The sequence below is a fragment of the Stenella coeruleoalba genome (assembly GCF_951394435.1).
Source record: "Stenella coeruleoalba genome assembly, chromosome: 5".
In the NCBI taxonomy this organism is placed as follows: Eukaryota; Metazoa; Chordata; class Mammalia; order Artiodactyla; family Delphinidae; genus Stenella; species Stenella coeruleoalba.
This window is the reverse complement of record NC_137150.1, coordinates 134,758,805-134,768,084: the sequence shown is the minus strand read 5'-3', so window position 1 is coordinate 134,768,084 and position 9,280 is coordinate 134,758,805. Positions and strand designations below refer to the sequence as shown.

Genomic DNA, 9,280 nt, shown 5'->3' with positions numbered 1-9,280 from the left:
TTTTTTTCTTATGGCATACATTATTTCTGGAAGATCATTTCCTAGAAGTTGAATTACTGGGTCAAAGGACATGTAAACCAGAGATTCCCAGACTAAGATTTCCACAGACCAAGACATTAAAAAAATAGATAAAGGACCAAAATAGAGTTGTCTACATTTTTTTTTGTCAAGTAAGTACATTAAGTAAAAAAAACCTTATGGTATAGCATGATTATTCATAACAGAGAATATATTTTACACTAAAAATTTGAGAGGATATAATCTCACAATAAAGGATTAGCTTTAAGCTGAATAATTTAGTTCCATGTCAAACTCAGTTTGTTGTCTTCATTATTTTTAATTTTACTCTGTACTGGTGACAATTTGGTCATGAATGGAGACCCATCGGTGGGTGCTTTGTGGAACCATTCTGTGTCTGCAGTGTGGTGATATATTGTTTGCTACTTTAAATATATAACTTTCTTTAACTTTTCTCTTTTGTGTTACACATTCTGTAGATGGGTGGATTCAAGCTGAATAAGTCAATTTGAGTTACCGTTCATAGTCCTGAAGTCATAAATCACTCTGTTGGTAATTCCTAAGGCAGATTGAACCTTTCTGCTTTGCAGAAAGGATCCCCGTCTTTTAAGTGAGGTATGGGGGAAGGTTAGTGCTCTGGAGCAGAGGTTAAAGGCACAGGCTCTGTATCAGAGAACCCTGGAATCAAATCCTGCTTCTACCACTTTTCTGTGGTGTGGCAAGCCTGAGGGCCATGTCCTGGGCAAGCCTGAGTTTCCTTATCTCAAAAATTGGGCCTGATACTACTACCTACTTTATGAGGTTGCTGTATTTTTCAAAAATCAACCAAATCACTTACTGCATTGCCTGGCATATTCTAAATGCTTTAATAAACTGTACCTAGTCTTTCTGCAAACTTCTACTTGTTTTCAAATGCTCTAAATCAAGGGGTGGCAAACATTTTCCCTATAGGGTTAGATGTCACAAGTATCCAACTTGACCCTTATCACATGACAGCAACCACAGTCAATAGGAAACCAATGAGTATAGCTGTATTCCAACACAACTTTATTTATAAACCCTGAAATTTGAATTTCATATAATTCTTTTAAGCCAAATTTTATTTTATTTTATTTTTAACACCTTTATTGGAGTATAATTGCTTTACAATGGTGTGTCAGTTTCTGCTTTATCACAAAGTGAATCAGCCATACATATTCATATATCCCCATATCTCCTCCCTCTTGCGTCTCCCTCCCACCCTCCCTACCGCACCCCTCTAGGTGGTCACAAAGCACCGAGATGATCTCCCTGGGCTATGCGGCTGCTTCCCACTAGCTATCTATTTTACATTTGGTAGTGTGTGTATGTCCATGCCACTCTCTCACTTTGTCCCAGCTTACCTTTCCCTCTCCCAGCCAAACTTTAGAAAAGCACGGGAAGCTGTATTTCTTGTTCAGGGACTATTATTGAGGGAAAATCAGGTAATGGGAAAAAGTTAAAAAGAAAAAACGGTGAGCCATGCCCCACCCCCCCACCGCGTCCAGGAGCACAGTGGGGCATCCACCCATCACCTTTCCGGGTGGCACAGCTCCAGTGACATTTATATATTTTCTTCGCCCTCCTAACACTATTGAAGTAGAAACCATCACTCAGACTGTAGAGACACCGGCAGCCCCCAAGAGCTGCCACCCCAGATGGCACAGCAGGTGACGGGGGAAGGGAACGGGCCCAGGACAAGATGAGGCTCCCGGCACTCCCCCCTCCCCAGGTGTCCCCTCCCCACTGGGGGGGGGTGTCGCTGCAGCCCCCAAACGCCAATCCCGCCGCTATCCTGCTTCAACTGGCAGCCCCCGGATGCTGGCGCAGCGGAGGTGACAGTGCAGTTGTACCTCCTCCGGGTGTGCGCGAGGTTCCCGAAGAGCAGACATCTTCAGGCTGAAGGAGGTGTTGCTATGATACCTCGAACACAGAATCAAGGCTGCATGGAACGCGTCGGCGGAGGGCAGAGTGATTCTGGGGGGCGGGGGGCGCAGGCGCAGGAGCTGAACTCGGCGCCTGTCCTGTCACCGTGAGAGCAAAGCTCACGGCCTGAGGTCTTCCCAACGGCCCAACACCCTCGATGACCGTGCCAGTGGCCTGGACGAAGCCACACTCGAGCCTGGTGACCCTGCAGGATGCGCCACAGTTGCTTCCTGGGCAAGAAGCCTCTCGCTTCCACGCGGGAGCGAACGTCCTCGACGGCTCCAACCTCGGCGGAACCAGACGAGGCAACGCTGCATGAGGAGCCGCTACCCTTTCTGGCCAACGTTTGCTGCTTTTCAAACCGGAGCTGAAGTCATGTGTGCTGAAATCGAGCCATGCGTCTTTTATGGGTGTCCAAATTGCGGTGAACTTCCCTCGTACAAGGTACCCGCGTGGTACAAAGCACGTAAACCAAGACGTAACACCGTAAAATGCAAGATGCATGCAGGGCGGAGCACCCCGGCCCCAACGCTGGCTACAGGTGGGTCCTGAGACGGGAAGGCTGTTGAGGACAGACCCCAGGGCTCGGAGGAGAAAGCCGAGGAGGAGAAGGTGGCCCGAGGCCAGCAGGGTGACCCTAGCGGACGAACGGGCCCAGACAGACCCGTCCCCACCGGCTGCAACAGTGAGACTGAGCCGGAGTTCTGGGCCGCTGCGCCCCGGGCACCGTCCCTGGGCTCTCAGGTCACGGCAGGCGGCCGGGCCAGGAGCTGTGACCACACGGGACAGGGGAGGGTGGGCTCTAAACCTGCTTGATCAACGCCTGTTTCTACCTTTCTCTCCAGGCACGAGGTAAGAGATGCGGACGACAGCGAGACTGCCCGCTGCGGCCAGTCCTGAGGCTGGATGTGTGTGTGCAGGAGGCGGGCACAGAAGACAGGGAGGGAGGCGGCGTCCAGGGCAGAGGCAGCGGCGGGGACGGGCTGGGCGCCAGGCCACGGCTTCTTCCGAGAGCAGGCCAAGCGCGGCCCTTTCCCGGGAACGTGAAGCCAGCGCTCCACTACGCACCCACCCCATCAACAGCGCCTGAAATTCGCTGGGCGCCAGGGCCCCTGGCTGGCGCCTCCGGCCCGCCCCCTCGCCGGCCCTCTGGGCGCACTGGGCGCACTCCTGTCCCGGCGGCTCTGCCCCTGCCACCCCCGGGGTGGGACACACAGGCCCGGCAGCCTGCCCTTGCTGTTCTCCTGGCCGCGCTACTGGGGACTCACCTATCCTTCTCGTCCATGCTCCGCGCTGAGGCCAAATCCTCACCAACGTCAGGACAAATGGAAAATGACCCTCCTGGTCGGAAGCCTTCGTGTGCGGACCATTCTCCTCCTGGGGCCCACAGACCTTCACGCGACGGGGGTGGGGGCTGGGGGGGTTGGTGGGACGCGCAGAGCCCTTGCGCCTTCACAGCCCCGGGTGCCTCCTCTGCCCCCAGCTCCCCTCGACGGCAGCAGACGCCCCATAGTCTCCAGTGGGTCAAGGAGTTACAAGCAGATCCGTCCCAGTAAGTTCCTGACGGGGCCCTGGCGGTACATGATGAGTGGGTAGCATGCAGGGCAAGAAACCCGTCCACAGGGCGGGCCACCCCGGAGAGAGGCAGTGTCACAGAGTGTGACAAGATGCTCATCGCAGGGCAAAGCGCCCAAATGACAACACAGACCCACAAACCTGGAGAAAACAAAAAAAGGGGGGCAATCCCGGCCATGGGAACAAGGAAATGGTGCTCCAGAGGGCCTGGGCCCCCCTCCCTGATCTGACCCCGGAGGGCCTGCTGCCTCAGTCGGACCCTCTCGATGTGCTGCTTAGAGGTGAAAACGTAGGATGACCGACACAGAAGGTAAGAACGTCCATTGCACGCACACCTAGTCCCTTCTGCCCCGGGGCCCTTAGCAAAGGTGAAGGTGAGCTGGTAAAAGTCCTTGAACTTCAGTGTGTCCTTAAGCTCCAGCTCCAGTCTCGGCAGAAGAGCTTTCGGCTTCTCTGCGCTGTTGCACCCCTGCTTCGAAGTTTACAAGTGGGAACCCCCGGTGTGCTATTTGGCGTCTGGATTTCTGCACCAACATTGTGTGTGTGACCGTGGGGCTCTGGCTGGCTCGTTTCCACTGTCACGCCGCACTCCACCGTATTCATATTTTATAACTTCTATGCGCTACTGATGGTAAATATTTTGGCTGTTTCTAGTTTTCTGGTCACAAAGAATGTTGTTAAATGGTTTCTGTACATGTATCCTGGCACACAAGTGAATGTGTCGAGGCAGACACCCTCCCATGATTTCATAAGTCTTGTTAAACGGTTCTCCAAGCTGACTGCCCACCAGCACTGCTCCGGAGCCGTCCTGGAAGAGTGAGTGTGAGGTCCTATTTCGTTGTATTCTAATTTGCACGCTGCCACGAATGAGGCTGAACGCCTGCTTGTATTTTCACTGGCCATGTGGAAAGCATCTTTGGTGAAGGGCTTGGTCAAGTCTCTTGCCCATTCTCAATTAGGTTATCTTTTTCTTGTTGTTCTGTGGGAATTCTCTACGCATCAGGGACACAGGCCTTTGTCAGTTGTGTATCTCATGGCCCCAACCCCTCACGTGGATGCCTCTTCACCTCTCAATGCTGTTTCTTGGTCAGAAGTTCTTATTTTAGTGTACTACACTCTATCAGTCTTCTCTACAGTGATTATTTTTTTAACATCTTTATTGGAGTATAATTGGTCTACAATGGTGTGTTAGTTTCTGCTTTATAACAAAGTGAATCAGTCATACATATACATACATCCCCATATTTCCTCCCTCTTGCGTCTCCCTCCCTCCCACTCTCCCTATCCCACCCCCTAGGTGGTCACAAAGCACCAACCTGCTCTCCCTGTGCTACGCGGCTGCTTCCCACTAGCTATCTATCTTACATTTGCTAGTGTGTATATGTCCATGCCACTCTCTCACTTCGTCCCACCTTACCCTTCCCCCTCCCCGTATCCTCAAGTCCATTCTCTACATCTGTGTCTTTATTACTGTCCTGCCCCTAGGTTCTTCAGAACCAATTTTTTTCTTAGATTCCATATATATGTGTTAGCATATGGTATTTGTTTTTCTCTTTCTGACTTACTTCACTCTGTATGACAGACTCTAGGTCCATCCACCTCACTACAAATAATTCAGTTTCTTTTTTTATGGCTGAGTAATATTCCACTGTATATATGTGCCACATCTTCTTTATCCATTCATCTGTTGATGGACACTTAGGTTGCTTCCATGTCCTGGCTATTGTAAATAGAGCTGCAATGAACATTGTGGTACATGTCTCTTTTTGAATTATGGTTTTCTCAGGGTACATGATGGGATTGCTGGGCATATGGTAGTTCTATTTTTAGTTTTTTAAGGAACCTCCATACTGTTCTCCATAGTGGCTGTATCAGTTTACATTCCCACCAACAGTCAGGAGGGTTCCCTTTTCTCCACACCCTCTCCAGCATTTATTGTTCGTAGATTTTTTGATGATGGCCATTCTGACCGGTGTGAGGTGATACCTCATTGTAGTTTTGATTGGCATTTCTCTAACAATTAGTGATGTTAATCATCCTTTCATGTGTTTGTTGGCAATCTGTATATCTTCTTTGGGGCAATGTTTATTCAGGTCTTCTGCCCATTTTTGGATTAGGTTGTTTGATTTTTTGATGTTGAGCTGCATGAGCTGATTGTAAATTTTGGAGATTAATCCTTTGTCAGTTGCTTCATTTGCAAATATTTCCTGCCATTCTGTCTTTTTGTCTTGTTTATGGTTTCCCTTACTGTGCAAGAGCTTTTAAGTTTCATTAGGTCCCATTTGTTTATTTTTGTTTTTATTTCCATTTCTCTAGGAGGTGGGTCAAAAAGGATCTTGCTGTGATATGTGTTGTACAGCGTTCTGCCTATGTTTTCCTCTAAGAGTTTTATAGGGTCTGGCCTTACTTTTAGGTCTTTAATCCATCTTGAGTTTATTTTTGTGTATGGTGTTAGGGAGTGTTCTAATTTCATTCTTTTACATGTAGCTGTCCAGTTTTCCCAGCACCACTTATTGAAGGGGCTGTCTTTTATCTGTTGTATATTCTTGCCTCCTTTATCAAAGACAAGGTGACCATATGTGCGTGGGTTTATCTCTGGGCTTTCTATCCTGTTCCATTGATGTATATTTCTGTTTTTGTGCCAGTACCATACCTCTACAGTGATTTTTGATGACGTTTTACAACCTGCCCTATGGCATGGCCGTAAGGATATTCTCCTCCATTATTTTCTAAAGGTTTCTGCCTTCAGCCTTTCACACCAAGATCTACAACCCACTTGAACTGACTTTCATGTACGGTGTGAGGTAGAGATCAAGATGCATTTTTTTTCCATACGACTAGCCAATTCTCTCAGGACCATTTACTGAAAAGCTGTCCCTTCTCCACTCCTCTAAAGGGCCACCTTTCCCATAAATCAAGTGTTCCTGTAAACATGGATTTGTTTCTGGGCTTTCCATTCTGCTCCACTGGCCTTTTCATCTATTCTCGCCCCCAATTCCATGTACTCCTAATTACTGTAGCTTTAAAAGTCCCATGTTATGCACTGAGATAATATCCACCCCCTCACTTTTCTGTTACTGTGACAAATTACATTGACCAACTTTGTAATGTTAAAAAAATCTTGCATTCCTGGACTACAACAAACTTTGTCATGACAAATTATCCTGGTTTTTGGTTGATTTGTTTTGGGGGCTCAATTTATTTTGCTAAAAATTTGTTTAGGATATTTGCACCTTATGTTCATCATAGGCATCTTGTGATTCTTGTGACTGAGAGCAGCCTGTAATTTTCCATTCTCAAAACGTCCTTTCTAGGTCTTATTATCTAGGTTGTGCTGGCCTCAAAACATATTGGGGAGTGCTTCCTCCTGTACTATTCTCTGGAAGAGGTGGTGTGAAATTGGTGTTATTCTCTTTATTAAAAGCTTGGTAGGATGTGCCAGTGAACCAATCCTGGCCAAGAGGTTTCTCTTTGAAAAGATTTTAAATTATGGGTTCAGATTCTTTAAGAGTTACGGAACTATTTCTTCACATGCCCATTTCAGTAAGTTGTCATTTTTTTAAAGAACTTGTCTATTTCATTTAGGTTTTCAAATTTACTAACATAAAGTTGTTCATAATACTTTCATCCTTTAATCTGTAGGGTCTATAGTGATGTCCCCCCTTCATTCTATATTGGTTATTTGTTATTCATTACTTTATAAGTCTTCAGATAACAAGCTTTTAGCTTTACAAATCCTTTCTACTTACAACTTTTAAAAAATTTCATTAAATTACTGCCTGTTTAAAAAAATTAATTCCTTCTGTCTATACTCTTTGAGTTTAACTTCTTCCTCTTTTCTCTGCTTTGAGAGAAATGGATGGATGCTTTCCTTACTGATTTTCAACTTTTCTTTTTAAAATATGCATTTAAGAAGCTGAATCCTGCAAGTTTTCATAAGTAGTGTTTTATCATTCAAAATACTTTCTAATTTCCATTGTACCTTCTTTCTCAACACAAGTGTTATTCAGAGGTATAATAGCCACACATATTTCAACCTATCTATCTTTTTGTTATATTCCTCGCTTGATTGTATTGTGCTCAGAAAACATGCTCTGTTTCATTTCAAGTCTTTGAAATTTGTTGCAGCTTACTTTATGGCCCAGTTTATGGTCAATATTTATAAATGTTCTATGTCTTTTTGAAAAGAATATGTATTCTTCAACATCAAGGGCAGTGTTCTATTTCCTTTTCCAAATCTTCTATTTCCTTACTGATTTTTCATCCACTTATTCTACCAGTTGGTAAGATGTATGTGAGAATTCCCCACTTTGCTTGTAGATTTGTATCTTTCTCTTTACAGTGTTAACTTCTGCTTTAAATAAACTATTACCCTCCTCATGAAATAAAACTTTTATCATTAAGAAATGTCCTTCAGATTCCCCCTCCCTTCCTCTCCTTCCTCTTTTTCCCTCCTTCCTTCCTTCCCTCCCTCCTTCCTTCCTTCCCTCCTCCCTTCTTTCCCTTCTCTCCCTCCCTCCTCCTTTCCTTCCCTCCCTTCCTTCCCTCCTCCCTTCCTTCCTTCCCCCTTTCCTCTGCTCTTTAATTCATTAACACATAACCTTCCCCTCCTTGTTGTCCCCTCCATGTATATACTGTTTGGTTCCTCTTTGTCAAAATGTCTCTAGTTGAGACATCTTGTGAGGTCTTCTGGAAATGTGATACCAGTTGCTAAATACCGTCCTGCTCTGCCTGCCTTGGGCTGGAGTTGGGGGAACTGAGAACTCACGGGATGTGCATCCACAGCTGAATATGACAAGGAACACAGAATTCCAGGGCCTTAAGAAGTGGAAGCAGACCCACCCTCTCCGACTCATCCAGCAAGTAAGAAACATCTTAAGGTAGGAATGAAGTTTTATCCCAACCCCAGGCTCTGTCATGCCATCTACAAATTCCTTTTTGTTAAATTCACATTGAGTCGCAGCCCTGAATTTCCGCGCTATAACCAAAACAGTGATACTGGCAGGATCTAGGCTTAAATCATCACAAAACTGTTGAATTCCATCAATTCCAATTTTATTCTTATCTTGTGGGTCTGTTATACAGCTGCTCCAGCTTCTTGTCCACGTAGGTTCTCATGGAGTCCTTGTGGAACGAGTCCGGGTTCTGGAAGAAGCTGTCCGTGGCACGTCCAGTTTCCACTCACTTTGCGCTAAGCAGTGGATGGCAGTTCTCTCACCAGCCTGAGCAAATGCCATGAACTGGTGGACCTTGTCCTTCTAAGATGATTTAAGCTTATGCATTCTCCCCGCGCTCCTCAGCTTGTCGCCAGCCCTGGCCGTCTGCGCAGGCGCCCCGGTCCGGCTGTGTCGTCCCCGTCCCTGTCCTCAGCCCCCCCCACCCCCGGGCCCCGGGACACCCGCCCAGGGAGGCAGCGACAGGTCGGGCCAGCGGGACTCCAATTCCCGGCGTGCACTGCGCCGCCTGGGGCCGTGGGCTGAATTTCATATAATTTTTGTATGCTATGAAATCTTCTTCTTCTGTGGGTTTTTTTTTTTTTCCAACCATTGAAACATATAAAAACTATTCTTAGTTCAGGGGCCATACAAAAACAGTTGGCTTTGGAAGTCACAGTTTGCCAACCCCTGCTATAAATCATAAGGATACGTTAGAAAAATTGTAGCCAGTAGTTCTTTTGTGAATAACACATTTTCTTGTAAATTAAGATTAAAGATTAAAAATAGATATTTTGACAGGAAGGTTT

At 46.5% G+C, this 9,280-nt stretch overlaps 1 pseudogene across 1 annotated transcript; it reads right to left on the bottom strand.

Annotated features, from left to right (window-relative positions):
• Window positions 1-3,633: 3,633 nt before the first annotated feature.
• Window positions 3,634-8,819, bottom strand: LOC307186421 (DCN1-like protein 2; annotated as a pseudogene). The gene is made up of 3 exons: window positions 8,445-8,819; window positions 3,797-4,006; window positions 3,634-3,678 (listed from the first exon to the last, which is right to left on the bottom strand). The product of its transcript is annotated as a DCN1-like protein 2 (transcript).
• Window positions 8,820-9,280: the final 461 nt, after the last annotated feature.